A 16,255-nucleotide genomic window follows, 5' to 3' on the forward strand; every position below is an offset into this window, starting at 1 on the left:
CAGGTTTGTCTCTGGGGTCAGTTCTAATTCTTTGACCAGCTAATTTTAAGTGACTGTATCTTGAAAAAAGTGACAGTGACATTTTGGTACTCCAGCTGAACTTTTAGATTAGTCACTGATACAACTGCAACTTTTGACCTATTAGAAGGATTTTAAGGGCAGAATAAAATAACAAAAACCCAACAGTCTTAGCCTGAGTTTCCCAGAAATCAGAGCCTTAGACAAAGGCTTGCCTTTTAAGATTATCTGGGACTGTGATCTTAGGAAGCAAGAGTACAGGGTAGGGGAATGATCAGGGAAGGAAGGAAAACTAATGCAACGTGGATTATTAAGTTGTGTACTACTATGGACAATTGTTCATGTGGACTACATTGTGGACTACCATATGGACTACCACTATAACTATGGACAACAAGTCCTGCTTGGACTTTTGGGGAGCTTTATGGAAAGTACCAGAGAACTGTTTGTCCAAAGGACCAAAGAGGGAAGCATTTATCCATTGGCTCCATTTATCCATTGGTCAAGGATGACTAGGTTGCATTTCTAAGTAGTGTATGCTGAGCACAGAGCAGATTCAAGTGGTTGCCCCCCAAGCTGCAGATACCTCTGGGCAGGAAATGAGAGGTACTCAGTGCAGACCTAGAGTGAGACCCATGATCTGATTGCACCAGGATAGAGATGGTCAAAACCTAGGTGGAAGCAGTTTCTTCAGTTGTGACTGGAGATAGAGGTGGGATTGAGAGGATTTTAAAATGGGGCCCAGGAGGTATCTAAAGCATCAAGCAATAAGTATACATTGACTATGTTCTGAGTATTGGGTACAGGCATGGGAGGTAGAGCAGTGACATGATAAAGCCTTTACTCTTCCCAAAATATATATACTTTCTCTAACATAAAAACATCTTAAGCATATGAAAAATATCATATTTATTATAAGATGTAAACTGTGATGACCTCTGAGAGAGTTATATGTTGAAACTTAAATTCACATTGAGATATAAATGTTAGATACAGGTATTTTCCCCCAAATAAGGCTTTACTAGGGGAAGGAGGAAGTGCACAAGAATTCTGGGAGTCTGATGTAGTTGTGAATCAAAATTTCCAATCCTTATATATATTTTTATTATCTGCCTTACTTTGCCTAGTGCCTATAATCTTGTGAGAACTTGTCCTGTAGGCCCCCAAGAGAAGCCCTTTTCCCTCGTCATCCTTCCTTGGCTTTTGCCATGAGGAGCCTGATGTGAGGAGAGAACTCAGCAAATATTTAAGTAAATATTTATGGAATGACATGAATGAATACAAAGTTATAAATAGAACATTATCTTATTCTACTCTTGGACTAGATGTACGACCAAACAAACTAGAATAGATTTTGCATAGATTAAATTTCACCTTTCTGACCTCCCCAAGCAAGTGCTTCTCTGTTTTTTTCCAGACCACCATGTATATTCAGTAGCTATAGCCCTCATTTTCTGTTTTAGTTATTCAAAGCTTGCTGGAGTATGAGCTCCTCAAGGGCAGGGGCCATTTCTTATTAATCTTTCTGTTGTCAGTACTGAGCAAAGCCTATGGTGCCTAGAAATGTTTAATTAATGAGAATCTGAATCCAGGCTATAAACCATGACAACCTCAATAATGCAATTAAAATGAAGAATCTGTGGAATAAAATGACTAAAAAGCATACCTTGGGAATACACCTCCCAGCTGAGAGACTATAGGCGAGTCACTGAATTTCTGTGTCTCAGTTTCTCCAAGTGAAAAATGAGAGACCAATCAGGCTTAGAGGACATATGATGTGCATGCTGTCACTCTGCTTTCTGTGTCTTGGTTGACATTTCTAATATATTGTGACTTTTTTTTTTCACACTGATTTCAGACATAAGCTTAGTAGTCTCAATTCACTTCAGTCAGCCTCTCTGAATTCATCAGAAATATTTTTAAAAGCATAAATCAAAGCATGTCTTTCCCCTGCTTAAAACCCTCTAAGGCCATTTTCATGATATTGATTCTTCCTATCCATGACAGACACTTCTCAAAAGAAGACATTTATGCAGCCAACAGACACATGAAAAAATGCTCATCATCACTGCCCATCAGAGAAATGCAAATCAAAACCACAATGAGATACCATCTCACACCAGTTAGAATGGTGATCATTAAAAAGTCAGGAAACAACAGGTGCTGGAGAGGATGTGGAGAAATAGGAACACTTTTACACTGTTGGTGGGACTGTAAACTAGTTCAACCATTGTGGAAAACAGTGTGGCGATTCCTCAAGGATCTAGAACTAGAAATACCATTTGACTCAGCCATCCCATTACTGGGTATATACCCAAAGGATTATAAATCATGCTGCTATAAAGACACATGCACATGCATGTTTATTGCGGCACTATTCACAATAGCAAAGACTTGGAATCAACCCAAATGTCCATCAGTGACAGACTGGATTAAGAAAATGTGGCACATATACACCATGGAATACTATGCAGCCATAAAAAAGGATGAGTTCGTGTCCTTTGTAGGGATATGGATGCAGCTGGAAACCATCATTCTCAGCAAACTATCGCAAGAACACAAAACCAAACACCTCATGTTCTCACTCATAGATAGGAATTGAACAATGAGATCACTTGGACACAGGAAGGGGAACATCACACACTGGGGCCTATTGTGGGGAGGGGGAAAGGGGAGGGATAGCATTAGGAGATATACCTAATGTAAATGACGAGTTAATGGGTGCAGCACACCAATATAGCACATGTATACATATGTAACAAACCTGCACGTTGTGCACATGTACCCTAGAACTTAAAGTGTATATATATATACACACACACACACACACACACATATATATATATATATATATATATACCCTCTAAGGATTGTAATTCCATCCTGATGGCAAACTAGGGTCATCTAAAAAATCTCCAGCTATATATCCTTAGAAATGCTACCCAAACTATAGCAAAATGCATGGTTGATCCTTTAGTAAAGAAAGGAAAATCACCAGGTGCCAGAAAAAGTAATAAAACTGAAGAATACAGGAAAAAACATACGAGCTCATGCTGTGGCTACCCTGGAAGAAGTGTGGAATGAGTGGTTTAGTGTATTATTATACCTGGTAATTAAGTTTTTGGTCAAATTACAGGATAAGAGATGCAGTCTTGGGTTTAAATGAAGCAGGGAGTTGGAACTGAAAACTCTACATGAGCCAGGATGCTTGAAGGGCTGACCTATAGAGAGGGTGCTAGAGAAAAAAATTACAACTGTTAACAGGAAGAAAAAAGGAAGCGTTTCTTTGCTTTGGCTCTGGGCAAATAATACTAATTATTATTCTTGAGAATTACAACTTTATTCTGTGCTTTATGGAATATTAGAATTCAAATATATTCTTTCCCTGTTCTCCATGAAACCAAAACTACAGGATTAATATACAAATTATTCTTAAGTGAATGTTACTCCTTGGATTCCTGGCAAAAGAAAACACGCAATTCTTGTGGAAGAACATTTCCATTACTCCCCTACCACAGGAGCTCCATAGATAAAGCACAACTGAAGATGAACCCACAACCGAAAATTACAAAACACAAAAAACAAAACAACATTAGAGAGCCAACAGACAGAATAATATTAAATAATTAATATTTGTAAGTACCCGGGACATAGTAAGTGCTATATAATGTTTGACTGATAAATAAATATTAAAAAATTAAAATACCAGGAATGTAGGTTAACAGAGAAATTCATAATAAACTTTAGAGTAGGAGGAATTAAAATGATTAAAGATATAAAAGCAGGAATAATTTACATAAAAAAGACACTATGATAAGATAATAGGCAGGCTTGAAGATCCATATAGAACTTCTAGAAAAAAATATTATTTGAAATAAAAAGCTCAATAAAGAGTGATTTGAATACAGCTGAGAAAATTGAGTGCATCACAAAGAGGTTAAGATGTAGTAATATGAAAAAAAGTTAAGAGATGTGAACAATAGAATTAGGAAGTGTAATGAGAATTTCAGAAGAAGAGAATAGGTAATGAGAAAGAGGCAATATTCAAGAATAGTGGTCCAATTTTCAGAATTAATCAAAGACATAATTGAAGAAGTACATACAGTCATGAGTAGGGAAACTATAATAAATACACATTGTAATGAAATTATAGAACTTAAGAACAAAAAATAGTTTGATAAATTCACCCATTTAAAAGATATAGACCTGCTGAATGGATAAAAAGGAAAGGATCTAATTATATGCTGCCTACAAGAAACTCATCTCACCTGTAAACACACACATGTAGATAAAAGTGAGGTATAGAAAAAGATATTTTATACAAAACAGTATCCAAAAGTGAGGAGAAGTAGCTATACTTATAATATCAGAAAAAACAGACTTCGTGTTCTGTAAAAAAACGAATGACATTATAAAATAATAGAGATCAATTTAGCAAGAGAATATAACAATTAGAAATATATACGTACCCAATACTGGAGCACTCAGGTGAATAAAGCAAATGCCATTAGATCTAAAGGGAGAGATAGGCCACAATACATATAGTAGTTGGGGATGTCAATATGACTCTATCAGCATTGGACAGAGCATCTAGACTGAAAATCAACAAAGAAACATCAGATTTAAACTGCACCATAGACCAAATGGACATAATAGACATTTATAGAACATTTCACACAACAGCTGTAGAGTATATATATTTTTCATCAGCACATTGAACATTCTCCAAGACTGACCATATGTTAAGGCACAAAACAAGTCTCAAAAAATTTTAAAAATTAAAATCATATCAAGTATTTTATCTAACTACAATGGAATAAAACAAGACATCAGTAATAAGAGAGACACACAAAACTATACAAATAAATGGAAATTAAACAACATGCTCTGGAATGACCAATGCGAGAAGGAAAAAATTAAGAATAAAATTCAAAAATTTTTTGAACCAAATGAAAATAAAAACACAGCATAGCAAAACCTATGAGACACAGCAAAAACAGTATTAAGAGGAAAGTTTATAGCAATAATGCCTACATCAAAAAGATTTTAAATAAACATAATGACGCACCTCAAAGACCCAGAAGAGCAAGAACAACCCAAACCCGAAATTAGTAGGAGAAAAGAAATAATAATGATCAGAGCAGGGCTGGATGGGGTGGCTCACACCTGTAATCGTGAGCCACGACTCGGGAGGCAAAGGCTCAGGATTGCTTGAGCCCAAGAATTTGAGACCTGCCTGGGTAACATAATAATACTCCATATCTACAGAAAAAATAATGAAAACAATTAGCCCAGGATGGTTCAACACACCTGTAGTGCCAGCTACTAGGGAGACTTAGGTGGGAGAATTTCTGGAGCCCAGGAGGTCAAGGCTGTAGTGAGCTATGATCACACCACTGCACTCCAGCATCGGTGACCAAATGAGACCCTGTCTAAAAAAAAAAAAAAAGAAAAAAGAAAAAAGAAAAGAAATTAGAACAGATATAAACAAAATTGAGACAAAAAATAGAAAAGATCAATAAAACAAAAAGCTGTTTTTCTGAAAAAAGAAACAAAATAACTATTAGCTAGATTAAGAAAAAAAGAAGACAAAAATAAATAAAATCAGAAATAAAAAAGATGTTACAATGAAAACCACAGAAATACAAAGGATCATTAGAAACAACTATACACCAATACATTTAAAACTATACACCAATACATTTAAAAACCTAGAGGAAATGGATACATTTTTAGACATATGCAACCTACCAAGATTGAACCAAGAAGGAACAGAAAGCTGGAATAGACTGATAACAAGTGTCAATACTGAATTAGTAACAAAAAGCCTTCCAACAAAGAAAAGTCCAAGACCAGATGGCTTCTCTGCTGAAAACTGCTAAATACTTAAATAAGACTTAATATCAACTATTCTCAAATTATTCTGGAAAATTTAAAACAGAGACAATTCTTCCTGATTCATCTTATGAGACCAACATAACCTTGATACCAAAACCAGACCAGGACACAACAACAGCAACGCCATCAACAAAACTACAGGCCAATATCTCTGATGAACAGAAATGCAAAAATTCTCAACTAAGTACTAGCAAACTGAATCCAACAACACGTAAAACAAAACAAAACAAAACAAAAACACCAGAATCAAGTGGAATTTATCCAGGAACACAAGGATGGCTCAGTGTATGGAAATCAAAAACCATCATACATCACATAAATAGAATGAACAACAAAATCCATATGATTATCTCAATAGCCACAGAAAAATTTTTTGATAAAATTCAATATCCCTTCACGATAAAAACTCTTAATAATTTAAGTATAGAAGAAAAATACCTCAACATAATAAAGGCCATATGCAGCAACCCAAAGCTAACATCTTACTGAGTGAGAAAAAGACAAGGAGGCCAACTCTTACCATTTTTTTTCAACATAGTACTAGAAGTCTTAGAGCAATTAGGAAAGAGAAAGAAAGAAAGGGAATCCAAATTGAAAAGGAGGAAATGAAAATGTCCCTGCTTTCAGATGGCATGTTCTTATATATAGAAAAACCTAAAGACTCTACCAAGAAACTCTTAGAACTGATAAATAAATTCAATAAAGTTGAAGAGTACAAAATTAATATACAAAAATCAGTAGTGTTTCTATACATGAACAATAAGCTGGCTGAAAAAGAATTCCAGAAGGCAATGTCATTTACAATAGCTACAAAAAGTACCTACGGACAAACTTAAGGAGACGAAAGACCTCTATAAGGAAAACTACAAAACGTGGAAAAAGAAATTAAAGCAGATACAAATGAATAGAAAGACATGCCATGCTCCTGGATCAGAGGAATTAATAAGGTTAAATTGACAACACTACCCAGAGCAATCTACAGATTCAATGCAATCCCTATCAAAATATTAAAGACATTCTTCACAGAAATAGAAAAACAATTCTAAATCTGTATGAAATTACAAAAGACCAACATTAACCAAAGCGATCCTGAGCAAAAAGAATAAAACTAGAAGTGTCATATTATCAGACCTGCTACGAAGCTGCAGTAACCAAAACAGCATGGTACCAGCATAAAATCAGACACATAGACCAATGGAACAGAGTACAAAACCCAGAAATTAGTCTACATATGTATAACCAACTGATTTTTGGCAAAGATATCAAGATCTTTCACTGAAGAAAGGACAGTTTTGTCAATGAACCGTTCTGGGAAAACTGGATATCCATATACAGAAGAATAAACTACACTCCCACCTCTCACCACCACCCCAAAATCAACTAAAAGTGGATCAAATATGTAAATGTAAGACCCCAAACAATAAAACTGCTAGAAGAAAACACAGGCAAAATGCATCAGGACATTGGTCTGGGAAATGATTTTATAAGACCTAAAAAGAACAGACAAAAAAGCAAAAATAAATAAATGGGATTAAATACAACTATAAAGCTTCCGCATAGTACAGAAAACAATCAATAGGGTGAAAACACCTACAGAAAGTGAGAATATTTGTAAACTACCCAACTGACAGGGGAAAAATATCAAGAATATACAAGGAACTGAAACATCTCAACAGCAAAAATATAAAATACTTAAATAAAATAAATAAACAAGTTGATTAAAAATGGGCAAATGATCTGAACAGACATTTCTCAAAAGAAGACATACAATGGTAAAGAAATATATTAAAAATGCTCAACATCATTAATCATCAGGAAAATGCAAATCGACACCACAATAAGGTATCATCTCACCCCAATTAGGATTGCTATTATAAAAAAGACACAAATGCTGGTGAGAGTGTGAAGAAATGGGAACTCTTATTCTCTCTTGGTAGGAATGTAAACTAGTACAACCACTATGGAGAATGGTATGGTGGTTCCTTGAAAAACTACAAATAGAACTACCATATGATCCAGCAATTCCACTATGAAGAATTTATCCAAAGAAAGGAACTAATTGTATCAAAGAGACACCTACACCTCCATATTTATTGCAGTACTATTCACAATAACCAAGATATGGAATCAACCTAGGTGTTCAACAACAAACCAATGAATAAAGAAAATGTGGCATATATACACCATCGACTGTTATTTGGCCCATTAAAAAGGAATGAGATCTTGTCATTTAAGGTAACAAAGATGGAACTGATGGACATTTTGTTAGGTGAAAGAAGCCAGGAGCAGAACGTTAAATATTGCATGTTCTCACTCATATGTGAAAACCAAAAAAAGTTGATCTCATAGAATTAAAAAGTAGGATAAAGGATACTAGAGGCTGGCAAGTGTTGGGGGAAGGGAGGGATAGAGAAAGATTTGTTAAAGGATACAAAATTGTAGCTAGATAGGAGAAACAAGTTCTAGTGTTCTACACCACTGTAGGATGACTATAGTTAATGGTAATATACAGTTTCAAATAGCTAGAAGGAGGATATTGAACATTTCCAATACAAAGATGTGATACATGTTTGAGATGATAGATATTCTAATTACTCTGATCTGATCACTATACATTATGAAACATCATGGTGTACTCATGAATATGTAAAATTATCATTCGTTGATTTAAAAAATAAAATAAAATAATTAAAGGAAAGCTGGAAAAATCCTTAAAAATAAAAGAGTTTAAAGCAGCCAAAGAGAAAAGACAAACTCATTATGTACTTACAGCAGGTATTTCAACAGCAAGAATAGAGGCCAGAGAACATTGAAACAATACATTTTAAGTATAAGGAAAAATGGAACCTAGACTTCTTTTAAAAAATAAAAAAATTAATTGTGGTAAAGTACACATGACATAAAATTTACCATTTTGGTCACTTTTAAGTGTATAGTTCAGTAGTGTTAAGTATATTTACATTGTTGTAAAACCAGTCTCCAGAACTTTCTCATCTTGCAAAACTGAAATCCTGAGCCCATTAAACAACTTTCCATTTCCCAAACCCTCCAGTCCCTTGAAACCACTATATTACTTTCAGTACCTTTGAATTTGACTACTCTACATACCTCATATAAGTGGAATCATATGATAGCTGCTTTTTTTGTAACTGGCTTATTTCATTTAGCATAATGCCCTCAAGGTTCAGTTATGTTGAGCATGTGTCAGAATTTTATTACTCTTTAAGGCTGAATAATATTCTATTATATGTATATGTCATATTTTATTTTTCTATTAATTTATTGATGGATTGAGTTGCTTCTAACTCTTGGCTACTATAAATAATGCTGCTATGAATATGGCTGCACAAATATCTTTTTGAGAACCAGCTTTTAATTTTTTTGGATATATACCCAGAAGTAGAATTGCTGAATATATGGTAATTCCATTTCTAATTATTTGAAGAACCTCCATTCTGTTTTCCTAAGCAGCTGCACCACTTTACATTTCTACTGGCAATGGATAAATTTCCAATTTCTAGATATCTTCACTAACACTTGTTATTTTCTGTGTGTTTTTAAAAATCTTTCAAGAGTAGCCACTTCATAGAGCTGGAAAAAGCAATCTTAAAATTCACATGGAACCTAAAAGACCCCACATAACCAAAGCAAGACCAAGCAAAAACAAAAACCCCAAAAAACAAAACTAAATCTGGAGGCACCACATTACCTGACTTCAAACTATATTACAAGGCTATGGTTACCCAAACGGCATGGTACTGTATCAAAATAGGCACACAGACCAATGGAACAGAATAGAGAACCCAGAAATAAGGCCAAATACATACAGCAAACTGATCTCTGACAAAGCAAACAAAAACATAAAGTGTGGAAAGACACCCTATTTAACAAATGGTGCTAGGATAACTGGCAAGTCATGTGTAGGAGAGTGAAACTGGATCCTCATCTCTCACCTTATACAAAAATCAACTCAAGATGGGTCAAAGACTTAAATCTAAGACATGAAACCATAAAAGTCCTAGAAGATAACATCAGTAAAACTCTTCTAGATATTGGCTTAGGCAGAGAGTTTATGACCAACAACCTGAAAGCAAATCCAACAAAAACAAAAATAAATAAATAGGACCTAATTAAACTGAAAAGTTTTGCACAGAAAAAAAAAATCAGGAGAATAAACAGACAATCCACAGAATGGCAGAAAACATTTACAAACTACTCATCCAATAAAGGACTAGTATCCAGAATCTACAAAGAACTCAAACAAATCAGCAACAAAAAACCCCAAATAATCCCATCAAAAGTGGGCAAAGGATATGAATAGACACTTCTCAAAATAAGATATATAAATGGCCAACAAACATACAAAAACATCTCAACTTCACTAGTTATCAGGAAAATGCAAATCAAAACCACAATGTGTTACCACCTTACTCCTGCAAGAATGGCCATAATCAACACATCAAAAAATAATAGATATTGGCATGGATGTGGTGAAAAGAGAACACTTTTCCACTATTGGAGGAATGTAAACTAGTACATCCACTATGGAAAACAGAGTGGAGATTTCTTAAAGAACTAAAAGTAGAATTACCGTTTGACCAAGCAATCCCACTGTTGGATATCTACCCAGAGGAAAATAAGTCATTACATGAAAAAGAAAAAAAAAAACACTTGTTTATAGCAGCACAATTTGCACATGTACACAGTGTTTATAGCCGCACAATCTGCAATTGTGAAAATATGGAACCAGCCTAAAATGCCTATCGACCAATGAGTGAATAAAGGAAATGTGGTATATATACACCATGGAATACTACTCAGCCATAAAAAGGAATGAAATAATGGCATTTGCAGCAACCTGGTTGCAGTTGGAGATCATTATTCTAAGTGAAGTAACACAGGAACAGAAAACCAAATGTTCTCACTTGTAAGTGGGAGCTAAGCTATGAGGACGCAAAGGCATAAGAATGATATAATGGACTTTGGGGACATGGGAGGAAGAGGGGGAGAGGGGTGAGGGATAAAAGCTGTACCCATGGGTATAGTGTACGCTGCTCAGGTGATGGGTACACAAAAATCTCAGTAATTACCACTAAATAACTTATTCATGTACCCAAAAACCACCTGTTCCTGAAAAACAATTGAGAAAAAAAACCTCAAAAAAAAAAAAAAAAAAAGAGTAGCCATCTGAGGGTATGTGGTGACATTTCATTGTGATTTTGATTTGCATTTCTCTAAGTATTAGTGATATTGAACACATTTTCATATGCTTGTTGGCCATTCATGTATCTTCTTTGAAGAAATGTCTATTTAAGTTGTTTGCCTATTTTTAAATCAGTCTACTTTTTTCTTGTTGTTGAGTTGTAGAAGTTCTTTATATATTCTGATTTTTAAAATTATTTTTATTTATTTTTACTTTTTTTTCTTTTAACAGTCCCAAGAAAACTAAATTCTGAATATTAACCTCTCATTGCATGTATAATGTGAAACTGTTTTTCACATTCCAGAGGTTGCCTGTTTACTGTGTTGATTGTATATTTTGATGCAGAGTCTTTCATTCTGATGTAGTACAATTTGTCTATTTTTGTTTTTGTTGCCTTTGTTGCTTGAGTTTTTGGTGTCATACCCAAGAAATTATTGCCAGATCCACTGCCATGGAGCATTTCCCCTGTGTTTTTCTTTTAAGAGTTTTATAGTTTTATGTCCTATATTCAGGTCTTTGATGCCTCTTTTTTTCCTTTTTTCTTTTTGAGTCATGATATGTTACCCATGCTGGAGTGCAGTTGATATTCACAGGTGTGATCATGGCACACTGTAGCCTTGAATTCCTGAGGTCTCAAGCAATCCACCCACCTCAGCCTCCTGAGTATCTGAGACTACAGGGATGCACCACTACCTGGTTTCATTTTTTAACCGTGAATATTTTTTCATTTCACACCAAGAATTTTTTATTTAACAAGTACATGTGAAAGTAAAATGGAGATATTTTAAAATAAACTTATCAAGACCATCACTGAAAAGTACTACTAAAGGGTAACCTCAAGAACAAAAAAAAAGCCACATGGAAGGAGCATAATATTAAAAAAATGGTTAACAAAAATATTGGCAGACAGTGGGGTAAACAAACAAAAATTAGGTAAAACAAAACAAAAATAAAGTGTACATAAAATACCAGATGACAGTAACATGTAAGAAAAAAGAAGTTGGTGAATGTAGTTAACATGGTCTGAAATCCTAGTATCATTTGGAAGAAGGTAGAGGTACTCATTAATCTTACATTTTGTTAAGTCAGATATGCATGTGTATTAGTCAGGGTTCTACATAGAAACAGAACCAATAGGATATACATTTTATGAGACTTGACCCACATAATTACAGAAGGCAAAGAGTCCCACAATCTGCCATCTGTAAGCTGGAGAGCTAGGAAACCTAGTGGGATAATTCAGTCTGAGTCTGAAGGGCTGGGAACCAAGGAGCTAATGTCTGAGAAGAAGAAGGATGTCCTGGCTCAACTGAGAGCAACTTTGCCCTTTCTATCCATGCTTTCAATGGCTTGGATGATTGGATTATGAGTGTTCTAGCCATGCACTCAATGGATTGGATTGTGAGTGTTCTATCCATGCTCACAATGGATTAGATTATGAGTGAAATCTTTAATCGGGGTGATGATTCCAATAATAATCTCTTCCAAAAACAGTCTCAGAGACACACGGAGAAATAATGTTTTACTAGCTTTACAAGCATCCCTTAGCCTAGAAAGTTGACATATAAATTAACCATCACAGCATGTTAAAAGTTAAGAGAAAACACAAAAATAATAGAAATAGAATATTAGGGAGCTTGTTCCAAGATGGCTGATTAGGAACAGCTCCAGTCTGCAGCTCCCAGCATGACTGATGAAGAAGACGGGTGATTTCTGCATTTCCAACGGAGGTACCTGGTTCGTCTCATTGGGAGTGGTTGGACAGTGGGTGCAGGCCACAAAGGGTGAGCCGAAGCAGGGCAGGGCATTACCTCACCAGGAAGCACAAGGGGTCGGAGTATTTCCCTTTCCTAGCCAAGGGAAGCCATGACAGACTGTAGCTGGAAAATCAGGACACTGCCACCCAAATACTGCACTTTTCCAATAGTCTTAGCAAATGGCACACCAGGCAATTATATCCCATGCCTGGCTCAGTGGGTCCCACACCCACAGAGCCTTGCTCACTACTAGTGCAGCAGTCCAAGATCGAGCTGCGAGGCAGCAGCCTTGCTGGGGTGGGGCCTCCACCATTGCTGAGGCTAGAGTAGGTAAACAAAGTGGCCAGGAAGCTTGAACTGGGTGGAGCCCACCACATCTCAACAAGGCCTGCCTGCCTCTGTGGACTCCAGCTGTTGGGGCAGGGCATAGCTGAACAAAAGGCAGCAGAAACTTCTGCAGACTTAAACGTCCCTGTCTGACAGCTCTGAAGAGAGCAGTGATTCTCCCACATGGTGTCAGAGCTCTGAGAACAGACAGACTGCCTCCTCAAGTGGGTCCCTGACTCCTGTGTAGCCTAACTGGGAGACACCTCCCAGTAGGGGCCGAATGATACCTCATATAGCTGTGTGCCCCTCTGAGATGAAGCTTCCAGAGGAAGGATCAGGCAGCAATATTTGCCATTCTGTAGCCTCTGCTGGTGATACCCAGGCAAACAGGGTCTGGAGTGGACCTCCAGCAAACTCCAAAAGACCTGCAGCTGAGGAACCCAACTGTTAGAAGGAAAACTAACAAACAGAAAGGAATAGCATCAACATCAACAAAAAGGACATCCACACCAAAACCCCATCGGTAGGTCACCAACATCAAAGACCAAAGGTAGATAAAACCATAAAGATGGGGAGAAACCAGAGCAGGAAAGTTGAAAATTCTAAAAACCAGAGCACCTCTTGTCTTCCAAAGGACTGCAGCTCCTTGCCAGCAATGGAACAAAGCAGGATGGAGAATGACTTTGATGAGCTGACAGAAGTAGGCTTCACAAGGTCAGTAATAACAAACTTCTCCGAGCTAAAGAAGGATGTTCGAACCCATCACAAGGAAGCTAAAAACCTTGAAAAAAGATTAGACAAAAGGCTAACTAGAATAAACAGTGTAGAAAAGACCTTAAATGACCTGATGGAGCAGAAAACCATGGCATGAGAACTATGTGATGCATGCACAAGCTTCAGTAGCCAAGTTGATCAAGTGGAAGAAAGGGTATCAGTGAATGAAAATCAAATTAGTGAAATAAAGCGAGAAGAGAAATTTAGAGAAAAAAGAGTAAAAAGAAACGAACAAAGTCTCCAAGAAATACGGGACTATGTGAAAAGACCAAATCTACGTTTGACTAGTGTACCTGGAAGTGACAGGGAGAATGGAACCAAGTTGGAAAACACTCTTCAGGATGTTATCCAGGAGAGCTTCCCCAAACTAGCAAGGCAGGCCAATATTCAAATTCAGGAAATACAGAGAACACCACAAAGATACTCCTCGACAAGAGCAACCCCAAGACACATAATTGTCAGATTCACCAAGGTTGAAATGAAGGAAAAAATGTTAAGGGCAGCCAGAGAGAAAGATTGGGTTACCCACAAAGGGAAGCCAATCAGACTAACAGCAAATCTCTCGGCAGAAACTCTACAAGACAGAAGAGAGCAGGAGAGACAATATTCAACATTCTTAAAGAAAAGAATTTTTGGCCCAGAATTTAATATCCAGCCAAGCTAAGCTTCATAAGTGAAGGAGAAATAAAATCCTTTACAGACAAGCAAATGCTTAGAGATTTTGTTACCACTAAGCCTGCCTTACAAGAGCTCCTGAAGGGAGCACTAAAGATGGAAAAGAAAAACCGGTACTAGCCACTGCAAAAACACACCAAATTGTAAAGACCATCAATGCTAGGAAGATACTGCATCAATTAACGGCAAAATAACCAGCTAACATCATAATGACAGGATCAAATTCACATGTAACAATATTAACCTTAAGTGTAAATGGGCTAAACGCCCCAATTAAAAGACACAGACTGGCAAATTGGATAAAGAGTCAAGACCCATCAGTGTGCTGTATTCAGGAGACCCATCTCACATGCAGACACACACACAGGCTCAAAATAAAGGGATGGAGGAAGATCTACCAAGCAAATGAAAAGCAGGGGTTGCAATCCCAGTCTCTCATAAAACATATTTTAAACTAACAAAGTTCAAAAGAGACAAAGAAGGCCACTACATAATGGTAAACGGATCAACTCAACAAGAAGAGCTAACTATCCTAAATATATATGCACCCAATACAGGAGCACCCAGATTCATAAAGCAAAACCTTAGAGACCTAAGACACTTACACTCCTACACAATAATAATGGGAGAATTTTAACACCCCACTGTTGATATTAGACAAATCAGCAAGACAGAAGGTTAACAAGGATACCCAAGACTTGAACTCAGCTCTGCACAAAGCTGACCTAATAGACATTTACAGAACTCTCCATCCCAAATCAACAGAATATACATTCTTCTCAGCACCACATTGCACTTCCCAAAATCGATCACATAGATGGAAGTAAAGCACTCCTCAGCAAATGTAAAAGAACAGAAATCACAGCAAACTGTCTCTCAGACCACGGTGCAATCAAATTAGAAAACAGGACTTAGAAACTCACTCAAAACCTCACAACTACATGGAAACTGAACAACCTGCTCTTGAATGACTACTGGGTAAATAACGAAATGAAGGCAGAAATAAAGATATTCTTTGAAACCAATGAGAACAAAGACACAACATACCAGAATTTCTGGGACACATTTAAAGCAGTGTATAGAGGGAAATTTATAGCACTAAATGCCCACAAGAGAAAGCATGAAAGATCTAAAATTGACACCCTAATATCACAATTAAAAGAACTAGAGAAGCAAGAGCAAACACATTCAAAAGCTAGCAGAAGGCAAGAAATAACCAAAATCAGAGCAGAACTGAAAGACATAGAGACACAAAAAAACCCTTCAAAAAATCCATGAATTCAGGAGCTGTTTTTTTTAAAGATCGACAAAAATTGATAGACCACTAGCAAGACTAATAAAGAAGAAAATAGAGAAGAATCAAATAGGTGCAATAAAAAGTGATAAAGAGGATATCACCACCGATCCCACAGAAATACAAGCTACTATCAGAGAATACTATAAACACCTCTATGCAAATAAACTAGAAAATCTAGAAGAAATGGATAAATTCCTGGACACATACTCCCGCCCAAGACTAAACCAGGAAGAAGTTGAATCTCTGAGTAGACCAAGAACAGGCTCTGAAATTGAGGCAATAATTAATAGCCTACCAACCAAAAAA

This window comes from Mandrillus leucophaeus, unplaced genomic scaffold (assembly GCF_000951045.1).
Source record: "Mandrillus leucophaeus isolate KB7577 unplaced genomic scaffold, Mleu.le_1.0 Scaffold348, whole genome shotgun sequence".
NCBI classification, from domain to species: domain Eukaryota; kingdom Metazoa; phylum Chordata; class Mammalia; order Primates; family Cercopithecidae; genus Mandrillus; species Mandrillus leucophaeus.